Consider the following 12,848-nt stretch of genomic DNA (forward strand, 5'->3'; position numbering starts at 1 on the left):
TCTTGATCTACTGGGTTCATTAAAGTAAGAACCTATAGGAAGCAAGAAGTTTCACAGTACTCCACCAAAAATCTAAATGTGCTGAAGCGTGTTTTTTAACTTTCTGACCCATTTCCTGTCAGCCATTCTCTCTGGTTTCCAGTGGGAATGGCTTTCCCACCGTAGTTCTAAGCTTCCTGATCTGACTCTAGCCTTAAACCCTCTTGCTCTACCTTCCAGGCTACTGTTTCTGCTCCTCTACGGGACTTCTCCAGTTTACAGGGTCAGGCCTCTGGGTGAACCATGGCAAAATGGAGCACCAATTCCTCAGGGTGTCTTCGGTGCCCGGGGCTGCATTGAGGGTGTATAGATTCTGTTCTGTACCCCACTCCGGGCTTCCATTCGGGGGCAAGCATGTTTCCTGTCCCCTGGGACAGCCTCTCCTGGGCTGTCTACCTCATCAGCTCCAGCACTTTCCAATCTCCTTCCAAGCATTTCTTTTCTCCTGTGCCCACGCCTTCTAATTTTTTGTTGCTTCTGTTATTGACTCTGTGACTAAATGTTTTAATTAAATCACCATAAAACCCTTTGTGCGATTGTTTTCCTTAAATCCCACATTCATTGGCCACCATCTGTGTTATTCAGCCCTCTCAGCACTTCACTCTGCCACCAAACGTGGTCCAACAAAGGGAACCTTGGTGTTCTGTGGGTTTGCTCCTCGGGGATCCAGCCTGCTTTGCTTCCAGAGGGGAGGTGTGACTCTATCTGACGTCACAGAGCTGGAATGTAGAGAGGGTAGGGAGGTTTTCATTATTTGCTGGTTTTGTTTCGTTGTTTTTGCTTCCGTTCTCCCTTTCCGCTTAATCCCGATCTGACAGTGATGTGAAGAATGATGGGGAATATTTTTAGTATTCAGAGACCCCCCATGGGCTATGGTGAAATTCCCAACACTCTGGAAAGATCAGAGTAGGGTAGCAGGGACAGGGCACAATCTGTAGGAAGGCAGGGGAAAGAAGGGAGACTCAGAGGAGGCATTTTCCCCATCCCCCGGGGCGGATGTGGGCCAGGTGGCTTGGTTGTTAGTGCCGTGGCAGGAAACCTGTTCTAGAAGGTCGGCTGTCGGAGCTTCAGGCTATGCCACCATGCGGCAGCTGCAGTGCAGCCTGTCGCTGCCTCGCTTACAGCTGTGCCCAGCCTTCCTGCAACCCTCTGTGGCACTGAGAATTGTCACAGCCACGTGTGGGGTCTCTCCCAGCACGTTTAGGCCTCCTCTTGCTGTGGACACAATTTGGCAATGACCCTTTTCTATGAGCAGAAAAAAAGGAAAGAAAAATTTATTTGCAAAACAAGAGATAAGGACGTTTCCATCTCTGTTGTCTTCCCACTCATTTTTCTTCTGTCTCAGATAAAGGAGGCAGAGTTGTTTTAATTATGTGTTCAGTGTGAGACTACAGACTCTTCCTTTGTGTGGTGCTTAGAGTTCCCTTTGGGGCTGCTGAGCTTTTCCATGGGTCTACTTTCTCGGAAAGAAAAGGCAGCAGCTTCTCTGTTGCTGAGAATGACACATCTGGCCTCATGTAGCAGTCAGTGGCCGAGGCTGAGCTGCCCCGGCCACAGAGAAAGCTAGTGATGAGTGCTCAGTGCGGTTTCTGAAGGAAGATTCTCAATTGCATGTGGAAACTCCGGTCTTCTAAAACTCAAACCTGAGACATCCGTCCAATCAGGTACATAAATAGAGTGAGGCTCTGGCACTGCCCAGCTTCTGGGTGTCTTGCCAGAGCACTAATATTAATCGGTGCATTGTATTTGTGCAAACTTCTCACGTGTCAAAACACTTTCACACCTGTAATCTCATGTTACCCTCCTTGAGCATTTCTGCGAGATAAGAGGACAGGCATAGTTATTCCTGTGTTGCACTTAAACTAAGACTCGGACTCAAACATCGCCTCCCAAATCCCACCTGCCCCACCTGCCATTACATCCCAGACTAAATATCAAAACCTTCCGTTTAAACCTTTGATTTTCTCCTCCGCCCTCTCTTTTTCTCCCCACTGCCAGCCAGGAAGAGCCAGGTTCTTCGGAAGCTTCCTTCGTACAGCCTTTCTCACTCACCGGTCCCTCACACCTGGCTCCACCCTAGTGTAGACACTCAGTACTTCAGCATTTGGAATAATGTCCTAACTGCTTTGTCTACATCTGGGACTCCCGTTGTCTTTACTCCATTCCCCAATAGATCTGCCAGATCCATATTCCTACAGTACCATTTGTTTACCTTCTGTGGCTCTCTCCTCCTAAAAAACAAAAGATGCTGTTTAAGACGGTCACTGACTGGCCCCTGCTGATGTCCCAGCCTGGTCCCCAGTCACTGCTTCATACCAACCTCTGCTTCCACTCAACTGCCTGCCCTGCTGGATTTTCTTCCAACATGTGTTTATCCCTGCCCCTGAGAAGTTGGTTCAGTGCTGGCTAAAAGTGAAATAATCTGGTTTTCCTTCCTGTGCAGCCTCTTAGTTGTTGTGTGAGTTAGGTTACTTAGCCTTTCTAAGCATTAGTTTCTGCACCTGTAAAGTGAGACCGATACTAGTATTTGCTCATGTTATAAAGATAGGTAACTTATCACAGTGCTTACCCACAGGAAATGACTGGAAAATATTTTTATTATCTTTCTAGCCTTTGAAGCCTACTTTGCTTCCACCCTTGAACCTCTAAAGACTTCCCTGAAAGTCTAGTAATAAAGCTGACAGCAATCATAATAGCTAACACATATGGCCTTTCTCACATGCCAGACACTATTATATGTGCTTTACACGTATATTAGCTCATTCATTCTTCACACTAACCCTAATATTATGTTATTATTATATCCACGATAACGTGAGGTAATTGAAGTTCAGAGACATTAAATAACTTCCCCAAGTTTACCCAACTAAGAAGTGATGGAGGCTAGACTGTCTCCATTCTGCAGACTCCAGAAAGCCCCTCTCCAGACCTTCACTGAGCACCTAGCTTATCCCATCTCCTCCTGAGTTTATATAGTGCAAGGACCAGGCCCCAACATATTGCCTTTCGCCTGCCAGATATTTGGAGATTAATGTGTTTGTGGGGAGGATGATGCAGGTCTGAGCATCTTCTCTCCTAGTCTAGGCAGGGCATAGATTAGTTTCCAACTCCTGCTGTAACAAATTACCACCAATTTAGTGATGTAGGACAATATAGGCACACCTTGTTTCATTGTACTTGTTGCATTTCGCAGGTGTTGTGTTTTTCACAAACTGAAGGCAAGACCGTCCACCAGTAAAAAAGATTATAACTCGCTTAATTGTGATGGAGTGGAACTGAACCCACTATATCTCCAATGTATGCCTGTACAGATGTATTATCTTACAGTTCTGCAGGTGTGAAGTCCAACATAGGTCTCACTGGCTAAAATCAAGGTATTGGCAGGGCCCTGTTCCTCTCTGGATGCTTATGGAGAGGATCCATTTCCTTGCCTCTTCCAGCTTCTAGAGGCTGTCTGCATCCTTGGCCTGTGGTCCCTTCCCCCATCTTCAAAGCCATCAAGATCAAGCCAAGTCTCTCTCATATCGCATCATTCTGGCCCTGTCCTCTGCCCCCTCTTCCACTTTTAAGAACCCTTCTTATTCCATTGGGCCCTCCTGGATAATCTCCCTAATTTCAAGTCAGCTGATTGGCAATCTAATTCACTCGCAACCACTATTTCCTTTTACCATATAACATGTTCACAGATTCCAAGGTCATGACATGGACATCTTTGGGGAGCCATTTGTCTGCCTACCACAATCTCATATGGAATCTAAAGTGAAAGCAATGCCTAATTACAAGATAAGTATGAAGAAATCTGATGAAATGCTAAACTTATCCATAATTACTACCTCGACTTTTAAAGAAATGAAACATAATATCTTTTTCCAAAAATCATACCCTTGGCAGCCCCCATTGGGTGGCGCTCTATGTGCATCCCACCTCTGGCTGCTGGACAGTCCAGCACTGACCAAGGTTCTGTTGAGGGGGCTGAAGGAGGGAGGAAGACAAGACTGCGTCCCATAGCTCTCACCTCCCCAAACTGTCCCCCTCCCCAGTCCCCTGGCCCTAAATGGGAGGAAGAGACTGAAGACAACATGGAAAATAGAATGTAGCAGAGGAGAAGCTAGCACAATGACCATCCAGAAAGGAGTGGATGGATTTCGGTCTGGAAAAGGAGGTGGTGAGTGGACATCCCACGTCCTTGTCCCCTGCAGTAGCTGGCTGAGCTGACAATGGGGCTGAGGCTTGTGGGAACACTCAAAGCCAAGAAACAAAGTTCTAACAGGCCAGTGTCAGCAGGGAGAGAGTGACTGGTGGGCCGAATGTATGGAGAAGATAAAGCCATGGTTCTCTTCACGTTAAATGCTTTTCAGTTTTTATCGTAATTAAATGTTTTTTTTAATGTTAATGGAATAAATTGAACTTGACTTCTCCGTTTTCTCCAGATCCTGCAATTATGCTCAAGGCTTGTCTTGAAATGATGCCAGAGGGTGATGGATTAAACCTAAAATAAATCAAATTTCCCTTGCTACAAAGTTAGGGAAATACAATAAGCTTTCCATCCTGCCTCTGGCGATGGAAGAGTTGCCTGTTCCCTGGCCTGTTCCCTGGTTAGGAACAGCCTGAGGAATAAGCTTGCTAATATGGTGTTATAAACCAAACTCCATCAGGGCAATAAACCTCTCGTCGCCACAGCGCAGTGGGTGAATGGGCCCGGGCAACAATCTGCCGAGCTGTGTCCACTTGCCAAGACTCCCTCCCAGTAAATATCTAGCTAGCGAGCTCCTGGAAATGAGCCGGGCGTGGTGCCAGCCAGACTTCCAGCTTGCCAGGACGGGTGGTGCAGAGGGCCAGGCACCTGCTCCCTCCACTCTCGCTGGGATGGAGTTTTGGTGTGGCACTTTGCTGACGGGGGGAGCCAGTGCTGGGTCTGCTCCCAGGCCTGAGTCAGCAGTAGAGACTCCGCCTGTGCCTGGAAATACTAAAACCCAAGGCTGGGCTGGGTGAGAGGCCAAACAGAGCCCCGGGCCCCTTCTGAGGGTCAATGAGTGTGGACTCATCTGACTCATTTGTTAGCAGTGAGGAATCTTTCCTCCACCCACAGGATTTGGGCCAGGCAAATAAAACTAATGCAGGTTTCCTACACTTAAAAACCCTAAATTTACCTCTAGCCTCTTGTATTTGTGCCCGCTTTCCTCCCCTCCCCTTAAAAGTTTTTCTTTCTTTCCTTTTTCACACTTGTATATAATTTATTGATAGAACTTCCACAGGTTCTTAAATAGAATCGGAATCAAAGCTTTCAGCTTTACGTACAGAGTACTAATGGGGAAGTTGCAGGCAATAGCCAGAAAGATGTTTCTGGCCATAAAGGGCGTTTGGGACTTTCTGAAGCAAAACTGAGCATAGAGTTTCCTATTCTAGCTGCATATGAGGGCCCTTCTCACAATATTTACATCAACTGTATGTTGTCTTGACTTATCACCTCTTCCTTTGTGGTATGGGATCGTTCAAGAGCTTCACTTATCTGAAGCCCTCCAGAGCTTTCTCACAGACATGCTCAGTCCACCCTTGAGGGCACCACCGAAGTTTAGGACAGACTTCACGTATTAAAGCTCTTTCTCGTGACTCCTGAAATGTCCCTTCTACATTTCTTCTATCTTCTTCAGTTGAGAGTGTTTTAGGTCATTTTATTAAACTTAGCTTCTCTTTTCCATTCAACCATTCCAGCTCCTTAGCATGATGTCCAGAATAAAAGGCAAAATTCCTAGTGATATCTGACCAGGACATTGTAGAATAGAAAATGATCTCACTTGCAGACTCTCTACTTCTAGTATTATAGTCCAAGAGCCAAGCAGCATGCAGGAGACCTCATAACACAGTTGCAGATTCTGTTGACAAAAACTACTAAACGTTTTCATATAAGCTGCTGCTAAGCCATGTCCTTCCTCTCTGTGGACATGCTATTAGGTGCATTAGTTAAATAACATCTTGCCCAATTCTACTTTTTAAACCAGGCTTTCAAAAATCTGTCTATCTCTGTGTGTATGTGTTCATTTCTATGTACGATATATTTTTCTCGTTTTTTCTCAGTTCCTTATCTTCTGAAAATCTATATTTCTATCTAAGTCACAGAGAATAAATTTGAAAGCAGCAGGATGGAGGGGTCCTAAACCAGACAACTACAGACCACTTTTCTCCACATTCATTAAACAGTACCTTTGGTGCCCAGGAGTTCAGCTGGTCGCCAACGTGCCTAGGTATCTGCGTATCCAACCATGTATTTCTCTCCTGTCCACAACTAGGCCAGCAGAGTCCTTGTCGTTCAGCTGCTGAAGTTCACATGTTCTTTGTTGACCAGCCTAACACGACCTTGTCAGAGAAAGATGTCATTAACCTACTCTGATTTGCCCTCGGTGGACCCACGTTGGATCCAAGAGATCTAGAATCTTTTCCTAAGTGTTCCTAAACAAGCTCTTCGATAATCTGATGACATTTTGGCTGCATTTTAACATCAAGCTCACAGGTTTATAGTTTGAAGACTCTTCCTTTTGGGCACTTGGAAAATCAGAGTTCTGTCTAGGGACAGGCATAACTAAAAAGGCTGGTGTGTGCTCCCATGTCTTACAACTGCAGCTTGATTAGCGACTGTGGCAGACATTTAGCAAGCAGACACTCATCTGGCCCTTCCCTTCCCCTTTAAGCTGGTGCCTTTTTTGAAAAAGTTCTCCCCTTTCCTCCAAGTTATATGTTAGCCTTCAGCCTTTTAAATGGGCCCCCAACAAACACCAGGGAAGCACACATGAGGAGAAAAAGTTTGTAATGTCCTTCCTGTGAGCTGCAGTACAGGGTCCTGGGACTTAGCACTGGCCTCGTGTTTGTTTGGTGCAGTGGGACAATGTAAGGCCAAGAGAAATCCCAGATGAAGACTTAGTGTCTAGCAGCTGCCGCTATCGGCCAGATACTTCTGTTGTCCTTTTGGTCTTGAGCCGGTGCTAACCTCAGCCCCCTCCCCTGAGGCCTTAAAGTCAGTGTCCTCATGTTGGCCACATATTGAGAATATAAGGCCCTAAGAAAGGGCTGAGATGGGGCAAAGCTGCAAAATTATAAAATGATGGGAAAGAGATGTAGAGAACAATGCACCCCAGAAGAAAACATCATCTGAAACGTACCAGGTTAGGACCTGGAGACAGACAACACCTGTTCTACCTGCCTCACAGGGAAATGAGTTGATGTTTGTGCACTAGAGAATGAGGGTTATTCCTGGATTCACACAGAGAGGAGAGAGTGTGAAGGGTCATTCCTGGAATTTTTAAGCCATGGGGCAATTATCTTACTGCTTCAGCTTGGAGAGAAAAAGTCCGAGGACAAAAGAGCTTGCCAGCTGCTTCTGAGAAAACCAAAAACAAAAAAACAAAATCAAAACGAGGCCTCCTGAAGGTAGGACATTCTCTCCCTGTTACTCTTTCCACTTTCCTTTCCAGGACCACCTGTAGTATTTCCACCCTTACCTGGTCAGAAGATTCATTCATTTGAGCTCGTGTCAAAAACAGTCCTAAGCAGTGTTTCTCAGCCTGAGCCGTACATTAGAATCATCCAGGCTTCTAAAAATCCCAGTGCCTAAGCCACACCCCAGACCAGTTAAACCAGACCTTCTGGAGTTGAGACCCAATCGTTAGTAATTTTTTAAAAATCCACAGAGAACTGCGGCATTCAGCTAAGGCCGAGACCACTATCCCCGTCTCCCCCAAAACCGGAAGAACCAGCCTCTCCAGGCACAGGGCCTAGAAATTAACATTTTTAACAAGCGCCCCCATGTGATTGTGATGGTTACGTAAGCTGGGGCTGCTGCCCTGTGAGACCAGGCTGTCCCTGATTCTCTGCATTTAGACTTTGATCCATTTGCTAGGAAATAGAGGTGTGAAGGGTGGAGGGCCTCACTTCACACTTTGGGAGGGTCGTGAAGACTGTGGTGTGGAGAGGCCTCAGGAATTCTGAAAGGGTAATTACTTGGGAAACTGACAAACTGACAAATGAAGCAATTTCCATTTCAAACAGAAAACCAAGATGAGATCAGATACATTTCCCAGCAACAGGGCGAGGCAGCAGAGTTAGAGCTGTTCCAGGGACTAACCCACAGGCTGTCCCTAATTATCACAAGGCCTGAGACAAAGGACAAATGAAGGCTTGAGGCGCGCAGCCCACACCCCTTTCTTTTCCAGCCCTGGGCTCCAATCTACACCCTGTGGGACCACATGCATATGCCTGTAGACACACCAGCCCCCAGAATGAAATTCAACCCACAGTCCCAAACATCCATGCCTTGGGCACAGACATGTATCAGAAGCATGGTTTACCTTCAGTAGCGCAGAGCTGGAAAGACACCCACAAAAGCTCCAGAATGGACCTGAGACCATTTGTTCAGGAAATTCTGGGTTTCAGGTATAGAGCGTGACAGAGTATGGTGGTTAGAGTACCGCAGTGGATGTGGGCTTCGGGGGCATACATCCATGGGCCCAGCCAACTCCTCACTGTTGGGAAAGACAAAACTAGAGTAGCGAGAAAGTGAAACCTCTGAAATCACAGGGCCCAGACAAAGGCCCCATTGCCCAGGTCTTAAGGCAGCACCACCCATGCACACAAAGGAAAGAAGCCTCTGCGCCCCAAATATCAGCCCATTATCTCGGAGGGAGCAGAGCTCTCCACCACGTAGCAAAGCTTCTTTCTGGCAGACCTCGATCTCCGGCAGGAGACCCACAGGATCTCATCACCCAAGTCCCAGAGGGAACAAGACCCAGCTCCTCTTGTCACCTTCTCCCTGCCAATTGATACCCCCCTACCTCTTCCGAGTGGGTCAAGTTTTCTCATTCTTAGTGCTTTCTCCTCCTCTAATTCTTTTAACGATATCCTCTAGATGCTTCCATTTCCCTCCCGTGTCCCTGATCCAGACCATGACCACACCTGACTTGGCTTCCTTTGCAAACTGCCCAGCTGCCTTGCTCCTGTTCAGCCACCCTGTGTCCTGTGGCAGACCCCTCCCTGTCCAAGGGCGCCCGTCATCCCTCAAAGGGAGCTGTGTGTCTCAAGGTTCATAGACAAACATACTCCCTCCTTACCCTCCCTGGCTAATATCCTGGCCTCATATGCACTCCCTTGACCTTCTCTCTTTACCTTTACCCTTTATCCTGAGAAGAGGCTACAAGGTAAGGTACCTGATAAAGAAAACCAGAACTTACATTTCCGCATAGTTGCTGTCTTCGAACTAGCCACCTGCACTTATTTCAGTAACACTCTCACTGCCCCAGAACCTGTTACTGCAGCTTCTCTTCTGAAAGTTCCTTAGGGAATTGCAGCACATGAGTGACCTTTGTGGAGATGAAACTGCTCACCATCTGACTAGGGTAGTAGATCTACAACCTACGCATACGATAAAATTGTACAGAACTAAATATACACACACATACACACAAATGAATACAAATAGAACTAAGGAGATCTGAACAAAATCTGTGGATTGTATCCGTGTCAATATTCTGGTTGTGATATTGCACTATGGTTTTGTAAGACGTTACCACTAGGGGAAAGTGGGTAAAGAACAAGGTGGGGTGGGGGGAGGTCCCTCTATCATTTTATAAAACTGCATAAATCTATAATTCTCTCAGTAAAAATGTCACTTAGAAAATATTTGAACCAAAAGGGCATGATTTAAATATTATGTGGACATTGTTTCTTCAGTTTCAGGAGAGAGCTGGATAAACTCACCCACAGTCAGGTAAAAATAAAGGATTTAATAGAAAATATTTTAGGGGAAAGTTTGTCTTTTTATAGGCAATTAGACCCCTATTTATCTAAAGCTGAGAGAAGGAGTTCATTTGGAACAAGGCCTGCAAAGAGGTGAGGCACCCTGAGAGGAAGAACCTCCTAAAGGTTACTCAGGGTGCCTCCCGGCTCAGCCTGGTCCCTGTATCTGTTCTGAAATCTCACGTTTTAGTGAACCAAAGGTAAAGAGGGTGCTGGGGTGCTGGGAGCCCATGGCCTCCCATTCTGCAGGTCATGAGACTCTGCTATGATTTCCTCTCTAAGCTGATGGAGGAGAGAGATGAAGAACAGGGCTGAGAATGCACAAAGGTGTTCCTGGTGTAAGTACACTTAAAGAGAATAATGGGTAGGGCCTTTTACATTTATCTATCTATCTATATACCTATTTATCTACCTATCATCCATCTATCTATCTATCTATCTATCTATCTATTTATTTATTTATTTATTTACTTGCTTGCTTGCTTACTTAAATTAGTTTCAGGTGTACAGTACATTGGTTAGACATCTATATAGTTCATAAAACGATCCCCCCGAATGTTCACTCTCTCCCCAGCCCTCCACCTAGCCATCATATTAATGCTAACTGCATCCCCTATGCTGTGCTCCTCATCCCCGTGACCAACTATCAACTACTAATTTGTACTTCTTTAACTGTTCACCCCTTTCTCCCAGCATCCCATGGGCAGGGACTTTTAAATGCAACTGAAATGTTCCTGTTTCTCACATTTGCAATACTTTTTGTAAAGGTTTATTAAGTGCCTACTACGTGTCAGGCATTCTTCTAGACATAGGGAAGACCACCCTGAACAACAATCTCTTCCATCGCGGACCTTAAATTCTCTCATTTTGAGACTATGTGATTCAATTGAAATCCCCAACCACAGAGAATTTTGGGCTAAAACAAGGCTTCTGACTTTAGGCAATAGTTTAATCTCTGCACTGTTATCTCATTCTGTCCAGTTGCACAGGCTTTGATGTATGGGCAGGCCATGGGATTGCAAAGTGTTAACAGCTGGAGGGAAGAGGTAGCAGAAAGTCCTTCCCTCCCAGACAGAGTGACTGATTTACATTAACCACTCAGGTCTCTCAGGCCTGGCAGCAGGTGGGCTTTGGTGTAAGCCCTGGCTTTACTGCTTAATAATGTCCATGGGATTCACTTTTCTCATGTGTAGGCTGGGCACAAGACTGCGTACCACCCAAATTTGTTGTGACAGTTGTTTATGGTACAGAAATCATAGACCAAAGCACTGAGTATGGTGATAGCCACATGGTAGGCAGCAAACGCTGTCATTCTTACACTGAAGCCTCTCAGGGTTGCAAAGCACCTTTTTCACAAATGATATCATGACACGATTTGGAGCAGAGACCTGGTGCATCTGCCTATGATTATGCAGTGTCATAGTTAGGGGCAGCGACATAACTAGAAGGGCCTTGGAGGCAAGTGCAACTCTTAAGTCTGATATTTTTCTCAGGCACCTACTTCTGAGCCAAAGAAAAATAAGGAGCTCAATAAACACTTGAAGATTTTAATTCAATTCAATAACTATGCATGGATTCTCAAGGCTGTGCACTTAGCTATTGGGGTAGAGGCTGGGTAGTTCTGATGACTAAGGCATTTCTCTTTGGGTTCAAAAGAATTAGGCTGTGAACAACTAAGAGTCCTAGATGGAATAATAAAATGCATGTCAATATTGGTTCGTGAAGTGAACTGTAAAAAACATTATCAATTTTCTAATCCATTAATTAAGCACCCATTGTGGTAGTGATAGTTACTGAATGTCTGTGATGTGCCAGACATTATGTTCTAGACTCTGAGCTTCTAGAAATAAATATTTAAACTGATGCACTTAATTATCTCATAGTGCAGCAGAAGAGACAAATAAATAATTATAATTAGAGTATAAATAGGTACTAAGAGAGAAAAATATACCGGGCTCACAAGAAAGAAGGGGTGACTGAGGAAGACTTCCTAGATGAGGCTTTAAAAAGTGGTACAAGTTTCACAGGTGGTCAAGAGGGGACGGCACTCCAGGTAGACTATGTGCATGTGCAAAGGGCATAGCCCCAGCACTTAGGCACCTTGGAGGAAAGACAGGCCGTTCACTAAGGCTCTGGCTAGATTTAAAAGGTAAAGAATGGTGGACCATGAGGTGGAGATGTAGGGAAGACCTATCTGGCTTAGGAACTTAGGGATCCCTAGAGAAGTTTAAGGATTGACAATTAAATCAACCTTTTAGAGAGTCATTTGGACTTAGGAGAGGAAATGATCTAGAGATGGAAAGACCAATTTCCTTACTGGCCTGGAACCATTTCCATGGTGATGATAAAAAGCTTGGACTAAAACAATAGTAGAGGACAAGGAAGAAAAGAATTGAGTCAAGAGATATTTGATAGTTTGAATTCCAAGGACTTGGGGAGTGATGGGATGTGGGTCATGGGGGGCTTGGGAATGATTTTGGCTGAAGGCATTAAAAGACCACAGATGAGGTGGTAGGATTTATAGAAAACAGGGGAATGGAGGCGAAAACAGCTGTATGGGGCAAAGAAGCATGTGAGTTTTAAGGAGGATATAAAGGTCTGGAAGAGAGGCATGTGGGTCTGTGCATGGAAGGCTCTTTCATCTCCAGATACATAGGCTGCCCGGGACCTGTGTTGTTTGACACAGGAAAGTGCGCCCCATAGGAGCTTATCTAGGGTACAGGCAAGGAACCACGCAATGTGCATGTGGCCTCCTCCCTCTCTCTGTCATGTTTTCTAAAGTCACTCACAAGAGCCCACTGTTGGCAGAGCCACATTCAGAAGTCAAACTTGATAATTGATGCTATAATCCCCTGGATTCCCTCATTAGCAGCTGCTAATGGCTGGTGTGTTAACGATTCAATTAGGGCTCTAATAGGCCCATTGTAAACTGCATCCCTTCAAAGGGAAAGGAAGAGCTGTGAGAGATGACTGCAGCCAGCAGTGAAGGTCCCCTGACAGCATCAGAGCCCTCCCCACAGTGCAGT

At 45.5% G+C, this 12,848-nt stretch overlaps 1 long non-coding RNA gene across 1 annotated transcript in view; it reads right to left on the reverse strand.

Annotated features, from left to right (window-relative positions):
* Window positions 1-12,848, reverse strand: part of LOC107508601 — a 42,523-nt gene that overhangs the window by 26,967 nt on the left and 2,708 nt on the right. Inside the window, exons 2-4 of the long non-coding RNA XR_001596341.2 lie at window positions 8,379-8,552; window positions 7,194-7,411; window positions 6,241-6,393 (exon numbers count right to left, since the gene is read on the reverse strand). This is a non-coding gene — a long non-coding RNA (uncharacterized LOC107508601). The remainder of the gene's footprint in view (window positions 1-6,240; window positions 6,394-7,193; window positions 7,412-8,378; window positions 8,553-12,848) is intronic.

The sequence above is a fragment of the Rousettus aegyptiacus genome, unplaced genomic scaffold (assembly GCF_014176215.1).
Source record: "Rousettus aegyptiacus isolate mRouAeg1 unplaced genomic scaffold, mRouAeg1.p scaffold_m13_p_2, whole genome shotgun sequence".
In the NCBI taxonomy this organism is placed as follows: Eukaryota; Metazoa; Chordata; class Mammalia; order Chiroptera; family Pteropodidae; genus Rousettus; species Rousettus aegyptiacus.